At 49.6% G+C, this 10658-nt stretch overlaps 1 long non-coding RNA gene across 1 annotated transcript; it reads right to left on the bottom strand.

Moving 5' to 3' along the window:
- Positions 1 to 7321: 7321 nt before the first annotated feature.
- On the bottom strand, positions 7322 to 9737 carry LOC150002041 (uncharacterized). Its single transcript, XR_016512962.1, has 3 exons — positions 9670 to 9737; positions 8338 to 8432; positions 7322 to 7471 (listed from the first exon to the last, which is right to left on the bottom strand). It is a non-coding gene; the product is annotated as an uncharacterized LOC150002041 (long non-coding RNA).
- Positions 9738 to 10658: the final 921 nt, after the last annotated feature.

Here is a 10658-nt window from a genome sequence, read left to right as displayed (position 1 = left end):
TTTTTTCATTTCTAGGTGCTTATAAAAATTATATTTACAATATGCTGTAGTTTGCTAAGTGTCAAATAACAGTGTGTCTAAGAGTGATGTATATGCCTTAGTATAAATATGCTTTATTGCAAAAAATGCTAACCACCATCCGAGCCTTCAGCAAGTCATAATCTTTTTGATGGTGGAGGCTCTTTCTTTGACGTTGATGGCTGCTGGCTGATCAGGTGGTGACTGCTGAAGGCCGCGGTGGCTATAGAAGTTTCTTAAGATACAACCATAACGTTCTTCTCTGCATCCACTGACTCTTCCTTTCGTGAACAGTTTCCCTGTAGCGTAAGATTCTGTTTCACAGTGTTTTACCCACAAGAGAACTTCTTTGAACATGAGTCAATCCTCTCAAACCTGCTGCTGCTTTATTCGCTAAGTTGGTGTAATATTCTAACATCCTTGCCTTCATTTCAGCAATCTTCACAGCCTCTTCACTAGTAGATTCCATCTCAAGAATAGAAACTCTTTGCTAATCTATAAGAAAGAACTCCTCGTCTGTTGAAGTTTTATCATGAAATTGTAGCAATTCACTCACATCTTTAGGCCTGACTTCTGGTTGTAATTCTCTTGCTATTTCCACCACACTTGCAGTTACGTCCTCCACTGAAGTGCTGAACCCTCAAAGTCACCCGAGAGTCTTAGAATCAAGTTCTCCCAAACTCCTGTTAATGTTGCTATTTTGACTTCTTTTCTTGAACCATGAAGGTTCTTAATGACAGCTAGAATGGTGAATTTTGTCCAGAAGGTTTCGATTGACTTTGCCGAGACCCGTCAGAGGTATCCTATGGCAGCTAAAGCCTTACGAAATCTGTTTGTGAAATACTAAGACTTGAGAGTTGAAATTGCTCCTTGACCCATGGGTACAGAATGGGTGTTGTGTTAGTAGGCATGAAGACGACATTCCTAAGAGCTTTTGGATGACCAGGTGCACTTTCAATAAAAGAAATATTTTCTCCTGAGCTGTAGTTCTCAACATGGGCTTGAGAAAGATGTGCTCTCATTCAGGCTTTATTGGTCATCTATAGAGCACAGGTGAAGTAGATTTAGCATATTCTCAAGGGCCCGAGGATTTTCCAAATGGTAGATGATCAAAGCTTGGACTTAAAGTCACTGGCTACATGAGCCCCTAATAAGAGGCTCGGCCTATACTTGGAAGCTTTGAAGCCAGGCATTGATCTTCTCCTGTCTAGCTATAAAAGTCCCAATATAGAGCCTATTTGATCTCCACCAAAAATCTATTGTTTAACATAATCCCCTTCCATGGTTATCTTAAAGACCCCAAACAGCCACAGCAATCTTGAGGAAGAAGAATACAGGAGGAGGAATCACAATACTTGATATCAAACTATACTACAAGGCCATGGTAATCAGAATAGTTCTGGTGCTGGTGTACGAACAGACATATAGATCAATGGATCAGAATAGAGAGCCCAGAATTAAACCCAGGTCTATATGGTCAACTAATATCTGACAAAGGGGGAAGGAACATACGATGGGGTGAAAAGAGCCTCTTCAACAACTGGTGCTGGGAGAACTGGACGGGGACATGCAAAAAAATGAAACTAGACCACCAACTTACACCATACACCAGAATCAACTCAAGATGGATCAAAGACTTAAATGCAAGCTGTGACACCGTACAAGTCCTAGAGGAAAACATAGGCAGGAAAAATTTAGATATCCCACATAGCAATATGTTCACCAATAGATCTCCTAAGGCAAGGGAAATAAAGAAAAGAATAAACAAATGGGATTACATCAAACTAAAGAGTTTCTGCTCAGCAAGAGAAAACATCAGCAAGACGAAAAGGGAACCAACTGTATGGGAAAACATACAGCAATTCAAAAGAACCTATGCACCCCTGTGGTCATAGCAGCACTATTTACAATAGCCAAGTGCTGGAAACCACCTAAGTGCCCATCTGTAGGTGAATGGATCAGAAATCTGTGGTACATTTACACAACGGAATACTATGCAGCAGAAAGAAAGAACTCCCACCATTTGCTACAACATGGGAGAGATTAGAGAGGATTATGCTTAGCGAAATAAGCCAGGCAACGAAAGACAAATACCGTAGGGATATCACCTGATACAGGAGACTAATGAACAACACAAACAAGAGAGCAAACTAGAGCCAGAGCCGAGTAAACGAGGAGCTGACTAACAGTTACAAGGTGGGAAGGGGGAGGGAGAAAAGGAGGGTAAGAACGGGAAGGGTCTAGTTGAGGAACATGTAGAAATGACCCACGGACATGTACAACGAGGTGGTGATGGACTGTGGGAGAAGGGGCGGGCCTGGGGGAAGCAATGGGGAAAAAAGTGGGACAACTGTAATATAAAGCAATTTAAAAAGACGATTGTTTAAAAATAATAAATAAATAAAACAGTGGTCTTAGCTGGATAACCTACTACAGCTCCTGGCTGCTTCAATGTGCACTTTGATGTTAAGGAGACGGCTTCTTTCCTTAAACCTGATGAGCCAAACTCTGCTAGCTTCTGCCTTTCTTCTGAAGCTTCATTGAAGGTAATTTGGGCTCTGCTCTGGGTTAGGCTTTGGCTTAAGAGAATGTTGTGGCTAGTTTGATCTTCAGGCCATCATAACTTTCTCCTTATCAGCAATAAGGCTGTTTTGCTTTCTTATCATTTGTGTGTTCACTGGGGTAGCACTTTTCCTTTTCCTCGAGAACTTCTGCTTTGCCTTCACAGCTTGGCTAATTTTTTGGTGGAGGAGGCCTAGCATTTAGCCTGTCTTGGCTTTTGACATGCCTTTTTTGCTAAGGTCAATTAATCCGAGCTTCTGATTTCAGCTAAGAGACCTGTCACTCTCTCTTTCGTTCGAACACTTAGACGTCATTGTCAGGTTATTTATTGGCATAAATTCAACATTGCTGTGTCTTGGGAAGTAACGAGGCTAAACATGGGACAGTCGGTGAAACAGTCAGAACACACACAACATTTATCAAGTAAGTGTGTGGTTTTATATGAGTAGAGTTTGTGGCCCTGAAAGAATTACAGTAGTTACCTCAGAGATCACTGATTACAGATCACAATAACAAATACAGTAACTATGAAAACATTTGAAATAGTGTGTGAGCAATATGTGATGCAGAGACAAAAAGTGAGCAAATGCTATTGGAAAAACAGTGCTGAGAGACTTGCTCAGGACACAAGTTTGCCACACTCTTTCACTTTATACAGAAAAATGCAGTATCTGTGAAGGTCAATAAAGCAGAGTGCAATGAGATGAGGTGATGTCTGCACTTAATTTCAGTTTGAACGCCAGGGTTCTTGGAACTGCACAGTAATGATTTTAACGTTGATGAGGAAAAATCAATATGTGAAGAAACTGTCACAATAAAATAAAAAATCTTCAGAGGTGGGGCTCGCCTACCAGATATCCAAGGTAGCTGAATAAAGCCCTGTCACCCAAACAGCACTGTGCTGCTGTGGGACATGGAGAGCTGAGACAGACACCTGTGTCTGGAGGCAGAAGTGAGCCAGGTGTCACCAGGAACTGGGAGTGTCAGGAGGGGTGGCCTTTCATTTTACAAGGAAGGCCAACATGCTGGCCAATAGTGATGTTGCGACCCTATAACCTTAGCTCCTAGCTCAGTGAATGAGAAAATAAATTCAAGATGACTTGGAAATAAAAATATAAAGAAAGCAAATAAGAATGTTGAACTCAGCAAGGACTATGGAGGTTATTTGTATAACCTTGGAGTAAGAAACACTGTTCAAAGGAAGATGTGAAGTATGGAGGTATTTTTCTCATCTCAGAGTAAGAAAGACTATTTAAAGCAAGGCAGTTTAGGAAGAGAATAGAGCTAATTCCCAAATAAAAGAACTCTGGTAGTGTTACAATTGCCCTACATGCAGATGACGTCGGGCTGTGATCTGTTTACTGTGAAGACAAATGAAATACAAAAGATTAATAGAAGTTGTTGACATTGAGCTTGTGTTACCCGAAATTCCAGTCCATTGGTAGCTGATTTTGAACAGTACCTCAGAGGCTCCTGGGCCCAGGGAAAGGACCTCACTGTGGGGACAGCACGCATCCCCCCAACTCTGGTGCCCTGTGCTCCTGTGTTTTCCCATCTCCCTTCTGCAAACAACTGGCAGTGGGATTGCTGGTTCATGGGCTTTCCAGGTGGGGTAATTTTACTTTCCCACTAGCAACGTGGGAGGCTTCCAATCTCCCAGAGCTTCGCCAACGCTTGGTACTGTTGGCCCTTTTGATTTGAGCCTCTCCTGGTCTATAGTGGCACCGCCCGCTGTCCATCTGCATCCCCCTCGTGCAAGGTCATTGGTCATCCTTTCACGTGCTCATTAGCCACCCACAGCAGTGAACAGTCTGTTCAAATCTTCTGCCCATGTCAAAAACGTGGTCATTTTTCTCACAATTGAGTTTAGAAACTTCTTTATGTGTTCTGGATACCAGTATAGATTGGTAACTACTTTATTTCTGTCTGTGGCTTCTGTTTTCATTTTTCTAAGGGGAACCTTTGGCGGGGCCTGTGTTTGTAGCGTTGATGAGGAGCAGCTCAAGCAACGGACCTCAGGGAGTCAGCCCTGCTGGCATGACCCCAAGCAGCGTGAGTGTAGAAATGATGCAACACAAGCATGCTCATCTCACACACCGACAGAGACATGCACGGCATCACACACATACCGTGTTCATTTACACACACAGAGGACCATGCCCACACAGAAGCAAAATTCTCTGACTGAGTGGTCCTAGCCACAAGGTGACCTTGGGATTGAATAACAGGAAGGAGGCAGCACGGGGGCATCAGTACCTGTGGTTTTCCTTGTTGTAAGGGACCTCACAGTGCTCCTCTGTGAGGCACCTGGCCTCTGTTGTTCACGGCCTGTGTGTCGTACTCATAGGTGCTCAACCCTTTTGACACTAAAAAGGAGAAAGAAGACAAAGCGCAGTTACAAACCATCCACTGTGCCCATGACTCAGCCCCTCAAGGCTCCACCTCAGGGTGTCAGGGGATGGATCCTCATCCACAATACTGGGGAGCTGCTGGATGGCTACTCCAGGGCCCACCTGGCCCTGGGGCAGCAGCCAGCAGCTGCTCACACACAGCCGAGGCTTGTTCCGCCCATTCCCGCAGGGGCCGCACTGCCTAGCTCACAGCCCACGAAGTGAACATGGACCTCTGACTAGTGCTGTGCGCCGCATGCTATTTATTGAGCTGAGACGCTGGCACCACCATGCGGCAGGGATGCTCGCCCAGGTCCGGGAGCTCCATGGAGCTGAACCTCAACCTCTTCCCTGGGCAGTCTTCATAAGTGCTTTGGCTTGGGTTGTGTTTGGACCTGACTTATCTTTCTCCGTTAACTCCATTGGCTCTCAGTGCGTTCTTCCGCATTGACGCTGAACGTGAGTCACTGTGGCAGGATATATGCTTGCACTTGTGTATATTCCAGTGGAAATATTCATCCCTTTGCATGGGTTTCCCCAATTACCATCAAAATCAGCTTGTAGGCATGCCCTGTGTGTCTCCCAGAGCTCACACTTATTGGGAGTATGTTTTACGTAAAACATTTAACTCTGACATAATGATAAAGTAGGGAAGGCGCAGCACAGAACTTGAAACTTCACAGGTGAGGACCTTAGAAGCCAGAGTGCGAAGTGCTTGCATTAAAAGGAGGCCCACCAGTTTTTTCCTCCAACATCAGCTAGAGGTAATTTATAGAATCCTGCTCTTCCTCAATATCGCCCATGACGCTTCCTCTTCCATTTTCCATGAACGAGGCTTTTCTTGACACCTCTGCCTGGGCACTCTCCACGTCGCCCACATCCCTAGGGGTTCTCAGCCTCGCCAACAATTTCATTCACTCCCACTTATGTTCTGAAGGTTCATCAGGATGTTCCTGTCAGAAACTTCAAAATGAGCATCCAACTGCCAACAGCTTCCCACGTGTTCCCAGGAGTGCCCACCGCCGGGCATCCTTCCTTGCCTTGTGTACTCCATCCTCGTCCTTCGGAGTGGGGCTTGTCCTAGCGACTTTCAGAAAAGGCAATGGGCCGTCCCTTCCATGATTGGGCCAGAGGGGCTTCTTCCGTCCTGCTGCCCTCTCTCTCAGCCTCATTTGGTCACTGCCATGTTCCCAGATTCTCGACATGTGGGGACAGGCACGGGACAAGGATCGGATGGAAGCCACTGGCCAACAACTCACAAGGGCTGACCCTGCCGGCAACCTGATGGTGAGCCCTGAGTGGGTCCTACCCAGGCAGATGCGACCAGAGGCCCCACTAGCACCATGACAGAGCCTCACCAACCATCCATGGCCAAAGGACCCAGCTCAGCTCTGCTGGACTCCTGACTCACAGCACTGGGAGGTAATAATGTGTGTGTTTTTCGGTGGCTGCGATTTACTGTAAATAATGTCCCAGCTCTCCTGGGTGCCCCACTTGCAATGAGCGTGGCACCAATACCCTCTTGGCTACTCAAACTGAAGTCCCCAGGTGGCCATCCTGTACATGTTCAGTTCTCTTGTCCCTGTAAACTAATCACCTGTGTCCTGAATGGCTGCTGCAGGTGCCAGGCGTAGCTTGCCTGCCCAGTGTGTACCTCCAGGCTACTGCACACCCTGCTAAGGGGCGCTCTTTTCAAAATGTGTCCTTGACCCCATCCCCCATCTGCTCTACCCACCCCCACCAGTGCGCTCCGCAGCGTTGGGAAGAGCCTTGGCCAACAGCGCTTCGGGCACTGTCTCTGTGCACTCCTCTGTCTCAGCTGGGGTTGTCCCCGCACTCGAGCTCCTTCTCTCAGAGGCTACAGGCAATAACCATCCCGATTTCCCAAGAAAGGCTTCACAGTGTCAGGGAAGCCATGCCCTTCCCTATTCAAGGATACGATGGAGCCTGCCACATGCCCCTGCCGTGTGGACATGAAAAAACTAACAGGTCTCCTGAAGAGAGTCTGGCTAGTGGTACCTTGTCATGGTGTGGAATGTTTTCATTGTTAGGATTGCTGATCAGCGCTTTTCTCAATCACCCTGCTCTCTTTCCATGGTCTTCTCATCTTGCTTCATAGGTCTTTGTTATCCCTCTGAACATGTTAACCCGCTACTGTTTAATGTCTGTCATGTTTTCTGCAGTTCTGGGAACAGAACTTGCCCTGCCACCACTCAGGATGTCGGTTTGTCCTTTGGGCATGGAGCTCATTTCTGGCCATCTGAGGGGCAGCCTGCCTCAGGACACATGTAAACGTGAGGGGGCAAAGACTGGGCAACGTGGACTAGGGGCTTGGGGGCACGTACCTAGGTAAAGGTGCAGAATGAACAGCCTCCCTATTGGCAGGAGGATGATGAGGTCCAACACTAGCACGATCGCCCCAATTATAGCCAACACTATGGTCTTGGCCTTTGGATGAAAAGAGAGCAGAAACCACAGCCACGTGTTCTGACTGCCAACGTCTGTGGAGACAAGAAAGACATACAGAATTTGCACTGGTTGTTATGGCAGGACCTCCCTTCACGTAAGCACCATGGGATAGAGCTGGTAGGGTGAAGGGAATGCCAGCCTGACAGACCACCTTCCTGCCCAGGTGGGTACCTACCTGCCCAGGTGATTACCTCCCTGCCCAGTGACCACATCCCTGCCCAGGTGAGTACCTGCCTGCTCCAGTGACCACCTCTCTGCCCAGATGATCCCTTTCTCTTTTCCCAGACCACATCTTTACTGAGGTGACAAGCTTCCTGGCCAGGTAAGCTTCTTCTCCTCACCCACATGACCACCTCCTTACGAAGGTGAGCACCTCTCTACCTACATGAGCATCTCTCCAAAGAGGTGAGCCCTTCCTCCTCACCCAGGTGTGTGCCATGCCACCTAAATGCCTTTGCACACCCTTCTCTCAGCAGTGCTATCATGATCACTCTCTATGGATCCAGTAGGTGAGGCTGGGAGAGGGTGACTCTGTCTAGGTCACATAGACTGACCCTCTGTCTGAGCCCCAACACCCTCCTGGTCCTGCAAGCCTACAAGCCTGCAGCACCCAGGCCCCGTCCATTCTGCCCCAGCCACTCTCAAGTAGCACTGGAAGGCTGTCATCACCACCCACGAACATTTCTATCATATGGTCCTCTGTGATGCTCCTGACCACACTGCTTCCAAAAATTAAGTGTGAGAAAAATCTTGAAGGCTCATGTGGGTGAAGTAGTGAAGACTGATTCCAGGAGAAGTAGGCTGGAGGGAGAGGCTAAGACACACGAGAAACCAGAGGGGAAGCAAACCAGAAAGCAGCGGCACGCACTTCCATAGTGGGGGTCTGTGTGGAGCATACCTGGGTTCACAAGTTGGTGGATAAAAGAGCCCAAGACTATTGCCACCATGCACAGCAACCAGGCTACTGTGGAGAGAAGAAGACTGAAGAACCACCTGTGGGAAGGGCAGACATGGCTCAGAGCTGGTGACAGTGGCCCTGAGAGCACAGTGACCGGCGCCTGTACGTCCTCACGAAGTAAGGGGCCCGGCCTCCCAGGACAAGTACCTAAGCATCCCTAAGGCACGGGCTACCCTGAGTACCCTGAATGCTGCTCTGGGTGCGTGGCATAGCTCAGGCCTTGGTTCTCCTGCTCTCTGTCCTTTGAGCATTTTCCCCAGCGCTCTAGAGGACATCACTGGTGCATGGCCACTGAGGACCACACCTGCAGTCTTATATCGCCTCACGGCATGGAACCAGGATCCCATTGAATCCCCACAAGGGAGCTGCAAGGAGGGGGCCACCCCCAGCTCACAAAGCTAAACTGACTCAGAGATGGGTGTTATCTCCCAAGCTGCCTGGGCCCACCAAGAACTTTGGCTCAAGATTCCACGGTGTCCCCAGCCCCCTGCCCACGGCCAGTTTGCTTTTCCCTGCTCCCACTTATTCCTGCCAGGACAGCCTTGGTCCCCACCTCACCCCTCTTCAGCTCTGGAATTATGCGAAAGGAGCCTTTGGGGCTCAGCCTGGACTCAGGTGGGGACCACTGCGGTGGAACAGATTCCCTGTGAGAACAGCAGTGATCCTATCAGGGGCCCGGGAGGGACTTGAAAGCCAGGGCAGTGCCATGGAGGGCAGCCAGCCGGTGCGCGGCCTCCCCAGCTGCTCTCAGTCCCAGCAGGCCAGCCCGCAAACCTGCACGCTCTGTGCCTGCCAACGGCACATGCTTGGGAGGCTCATGTACGCATCAGGGCCCTGCGCTCTGACCTCACAGAGGAAGCCCCTCCTGCCCATGGCTGCTTGCTCCTGGCACGCACCCCGGCCCACATCCTCTGTGCTCGGGGCCTGGTCGCCCCGGCGGGCAGAGAGCAGGGGGACCCAGGCCAGCTGGTCAAAACTCAACAACCCAGTCTGTGTTATGTGTACAGAGGCCGCTCCTGTACATTCCTAAGGAGGGTCGCCAGCTATATACTTTGCGAGGACACATTCACAGCATGTCCAAGGTCTGCACCATAAAACATGTTTTGGAAGACAAGGAGACAGGGAGACCCTGAGGGCATCCATGCTGAACAATGAAACACAGCCCACTGTTGCCCTTGGTGCCCACTCTAACCCACCAGGCCCCCAGCCCACAGACCTCTGCCCTTCAGGACCCTCCTTTGCCTACCCTTTCACCCCCTCCCAGCCATTCACCAGTAATTCCTGCTCCCGATGCAGGTGTTCATCCACTCGCAGTGATGGTCAAACCCAGCGATGCATTTCTTGCAGGCAAAGCAGTGTTGGGCTTTTGCGCTCCTGGAAGGAAAAATTTGGGAGAAGCAGCCTGTCAGCAACCTGTGCAGATAAAGGAGGGGCTCAGAGCCCCCTCAGTCTAGAGTGACAGGAAGACGCAGCAGCAGCCCCAGAGAGAACCAGTGCCCCTGGGGTGGGGGCGCCGTCCCTCAGCCACCCCTGCCACACTGAGCCAGGGTTTGAGGCCTGGAGTCTAAGCTAGGATCCCGCCCTGAGCCACTGGGCCTCCCTCTCATGCCACCCACTATGTCCCCAAAGCCCCTAAGCACCCCAGGTAGTTCACCAGGCCTGTGATCTGGTGGGGACAGGCACTCCTCTGAGACACCCCAAGAAAACAAGTGCTCTTCTGCTCCTAGATCCGCTGGGGGCGGGGGAGGGGGTCTGTGTGCCTGAGGGTCACATCAGCAGTCAGCTGCATGAAAGCAGCCCCTGCTTCTAGGGAAACAGCACCACAGTGTCCCCCACAAGTGGCTGGAGAGTTAAATTTGGTAACCCACCCAGTGGGTACAGGCCCCACGTCCAGCACTCACACTTTCACTTGACACATGGCGCAGTACAGTCCTTCGATGTCATGACTGTGTTTTTTTCTATCAAACACGGGGAGCAATTCTTTAGAGATGTTTTTTTTCCTTGCTGCCTCTTCTGCGGGATCGGTGGAAACACAGATGACGTATGTCGTCACATAGCACAAGAAAATTGTGCCAGTAACCTTCGGGCGGGTGGGTCAAGGAATAACAGCCCTGGACTTGGTCACTACCTCAAAAGTGGTCCTGGCTCTGGTGTTAGTCCTGAAGATGTGGGCCCAGCCGGTGGCAGGTACCGAGGACAGCCTCTCTTGCCCCTCATTCTCCCTCCAGGAAGGACAAGGCAGAGCCTGCTAGTGGGGCTTT

This window comes from Furipterus horrens, unplaced genomic scaffold (assembly GCF_987537825.1).
Source record: "Furipterus horrens unplaced genomic scaffold, mFurHor1.1.pri manual_scaffold_9, whole genome shotgun sequence".
Lineage (NCBI taxonomy): Eukaryota > Metazoa > Chordata > Mammalia > Chiroptera > Furipteridae > Furipterus > Furipterus horrens.
Note: the sequence above shows the minus strand (reverse complement) of the source record. Positions and strands in the feature narration are given on the sequence as shown.